Here is a 4,372-nt window from a genome sequence, read left to right on the forward strand (position 1 = left end):
TGATTTACAATGTGTGGTAGATCGCCATATGACTTGATTGGGTTGTTATCATGTTTATCTGTGAATTCTTTACTGATATGTGTTACTAACCATTGTCGGCCTATGATACTTACTCAGTACGTGTGGTTGTATTGATATTGCACTTGCTACACCCTTTTTGGGGTGTAGATTTGTTTCAGGTAATTGATCGAAGAATATGTGGAAATACGCGGTGCCTATTTGGAAGACCTCCTCCCATTTCATTTCAGGACGGAGATTGAGTCTTAGAATGTAGTGGTACTCGAAATTATTAGTCGCTCTTGTATCAGTTCAGACCGAAGCCGCATGGGAGAGTGGATCGAGTCTGTATGTGTTAGATCGTTGTAAATCTATTAAATCTTGAGTTTATTGAATATACTATGAAGTTTCCGCTGAATTTCTAAGTATTTATTGATTTAAATGAATCGCCTTTACTTGATTGATATGTAATCAATGAGAGGGTTCGCCTACCGAGGTGAGAAAGGTAGGTGCCCGCGCGACCCCGAAATGGGGCGTGACAAAACCCAACTGTGCCAAGTCTCAGTACATCCAATCTGAATCAGTACATCACAACTCTATCACAAGAATATCACAATAGAAGCCAAAGGTACAATGCAATGTAATAATGTATGAAACATGGATGCAATGCATATGCACCGATACACATGTACTTCGATGAAGGAACATCACATCTCAACAGCACCACCCATGGGGCACCCGCAAAGTCCATGTACCAATTCTCATGATTCCTAAGAAAGACCTCGGCAATCGCTACCAGCACTCATATCTCGATTCCGGAATAAACATCGGACATCGATCCTCACGTCACTCTCATCCAACTGAGTCCAGATCATAATAGTGTTTCCTTGTCTATCATTAATGTATCAACAGTATATCATGAAGGATGAGAATGCATGCAATGTATGAGTTCAATGTCAATAATCAAATCAATCTCAACAGTACCACACATGAGCACACCAATAATATCATTAAAAAGGCTACACAATAAGCCACAATAGCATCACAATCCTCGTCTCAAACAGCAACAAGTAAGGTGCTACAATATCATCATCAAGATATATCACTAGTTACCAATATCTACTATCTCCACGTGGCAACGAGCCAATAACAAATAGAACAAGATAAGTCACAATACAACAGGGTGGCTAGCCCCAAAACATAGAACAAGGCCCAACCTAAGGAAATATCCAACCCTACTTCATACCCGAAGGTTTACATGCATTCTCTGATAATATCGTCTAAATATATGCTTCGTCAATCGAAGTCCCACAATAGGGTAAACCGTAACCTACCTGGAGGGCCAAACAGTAAAGTCTCCAACAATCACACCTTAGTCTTTCCTTTCCTCCTTTGAGCCTCGTGATAATGGAAGTCTAATCATATCTGAAATATGCAATTAGAATCAAGAAGAACATCAATCAAACCCTACTTTATTCAAGACCCAAATCCTAACCTATGGAATGGGGTTTATGAACTAGAAAGGTGAAATTAGGAATCTATAAGTCTCAACATGAAATCAATGTTCTAGGTGATCAATTCCCATCAATTATAAGCTAGGAGAACTAACAAATCACTTAAATTCGGATTCTAGGCAAAACCCCCAAATTTGGGTATAAACCCTAACTTTAATTATCACAAATTTACCATTAATTAGGAATGAATCATGCAATAATAGATTCTAATCATCAATTTCATACTTAATCAAGCCTAATCCACTAATAAATCAAGGTTTTATAATTAAAAACTTATTTAAGAAAGAAACCCAAAAACCCTCTCTTATTCTTCCAAGTTATATGGATTTTCCACCATGAATTCTTACTTAGGGAAGGTAAATGAAAGAGATTAAGATTAGGGAACTTACCCTCATGAGAAATCTGACCAAACCCTCCTCAAATCTCCTCCAAGATGCTAAGGAAATTTAATGTCATGACCCAACCCGCCATGACTGGCACCCATCTAAATCCTAGTGGGTGAACCAACATACAAAACGCCTATCCATTCAATCCGGTTTTATATTAATCAAGCTAAACAATTATTACTCATTTAACAACAAAAGAACAAGTAAATCATGCCATAAATACTGTAGTAAGTGCGGAAGTTCTAACTATTACAATCCCCAAAATCCGAAAGTCATCTTACAGGACTCTAAGCCAAAAACATGTCTAAGAATCTGAAGTCTAACAAGTAAGTAATCCATAATGTCTAGAGTACGAAAAGACATCATAGCAAGAAGATCTTCGGGCGGCCTGGCATGGGAAGAAGCTCACCCCAAAATCCGTTAACAAATATCCTCCACGCTAGATGTGAGGACGATCAGCGGTCTCTATATCAAAATCTGCACTCAAAGAATGCAGCAAGGTAGTATCAGTACAAACACTATGTACCGGTAAGCATCATAGGCCGACTAAGATTAGTATCATGCATATTTCGTAAAATCAATAGAATAAAACAAGCCAGTCAACAGTCAGGAATATAAATAGATCACAGCAAGTCAACCAATCACTCGTTCCGGAATACCCCTCGGACCCGAGCACAAACCTCCGCCCCGGAATGAACGTCGGTCGCGGGACATATCACAGTACCTCTTGTTTCCGGAACGATTCTCGGACCACGAGCCCATAATCTAGGTCACGTGAGTGCCTTTTCATACCTCTTACAGGACAGTGTTTCTTACCTCTCCAATACCAAGAATCAACTCATCATTTCATGTCACAATATCCTTGAGAAGATTATATTAGCTTCTCATCACAACACATCCACTGTAGATTTAATCACACAGAATAATGTACTGGGAGCTCTACACAATCAATCAATCACAATCACGTAGGAATTTAAAACACACAATACCATGCATGAAAACTAGACATGCTTCCTCCTACGGAGATCACCAAACATACAATCAACTAACCAAAGTCTAACTTAAGTAAACCGTAACCTACCTCAAAGTAGAGCTGGAACAATGCCTGTCACTCTGCTACAGCCTTTCCTTTCCTCAAAGCCTCAATATGTTCACGGTCTAAAAATAAAAGGCTCAATGAGTCACATTGCTCAATTTACACATACCAAGGCTAGAATACCCTGCCCTCTCCCCATTCTAAGGGTGGATGATTTTCTAGGTGATAAACAACCTATCAAAGCCCCTAATATTCATAAACCATCAATTTATACCATATTCTATCAAACATTCCCATTACAAACAGTTTTCTGTGGCAAAGACACCATTTTTATAGAACCCTAGGTCTCAATCACTTAGTTTACTATTCTAAATATTCAATTTATGACAAATAGCAACTAATCAATCCATTTAAATGATAAATACGGGTTAATAATCCCAACCCATCAAGTTTAGAAGGTTTATTGATATTCTAGGGTTCCTACTTCACATTCACCATTAAAGACCCATGAAGATAATTACAATAACGGAGGGAATGGAATGGTATAATGGAAAGCAAAGAGACTTACTTCTCAAGGTTAACTTTCCCTAGCTTGAAAATCCTCTCTAGGTGCTTGTTGGGAAGTGTGTTGGTGTGTTATGAATGAAAATATAAAACTAAGGCATTAAAAACCCGATTCTGCCTTCCCGTCGACCGCTGTAGCGGTCGCTACGCCGCTGCAGCGGTCCCGCTATAGTGGCCAAGCCACCGCTATAGCGGACCGAGAGTAAATTCGCTCAGCGCTATAGCGGTCACCACCCCACTATAGCGGTATCGGCGTAGCGGGCAATGGCCAGCCACAGCAACCCTAAAAGAAACAGCGGTCAGCCCACCGCTACAGCGATACCGCTGCAGCGGTACTCCCATTGCCACAGCGGTGCATTTTGGGCAGTGAGCTCGATTTTCTGTCCAGTTTTCCCCCTATCACCCCACATTTAAGTGGGGATTAGTGATTAATTAATATTAATCAAGTCATTAGTGCACTAAGTGGGCCCCATGAAAATGTGGCTGAATCTAATTGGCTCTTGATTGAGTGGGACACATGTCATTGTGGCTGGACATGTGTCACCAATATGGGTTGCATATATAAGCTAAAGTGATGACAAGCAAATCAGATTTTCATTTTCCAAAGTTGAACAAGAGAGAGAAGCTCTCATCTTCAACCAAGTTGAATAGAGAGATAAAGCTTCACACAGCCATGGCTATGACAGCCCTTGAAGCTCATGGCCAGCCCCTTTTCAACACCAATAAGTTGCTAAAATTCACCTTGAAATGAGGAAGGAAGCATGAACAACCATGGCTGATAGCTCACGGCCAATTCAAGTTTTGTGAAGGAGGAGTTGTAATTTATTTTCTAAGTGTTCTAAGTACTAAGAGGAAGCAGCAAGGTTAGGGATTTA

The sequence above is a fragment of the Lycium ferocissimum genome, chromosome 6 (assembly GCF_029784015.1).
Source record: "Lycium ferocissimum isolate CSIRO_LF1 chromosome 6, AGI_CSIRO_Lferr_CH_V1, whole genome shotgun sequence".
NCBI lineage: Eukaryota > Viridiplantae > Streptophyta > Magnoliopsida > Solanales > Solanaceae > Lycium > Lycium ferocissimum.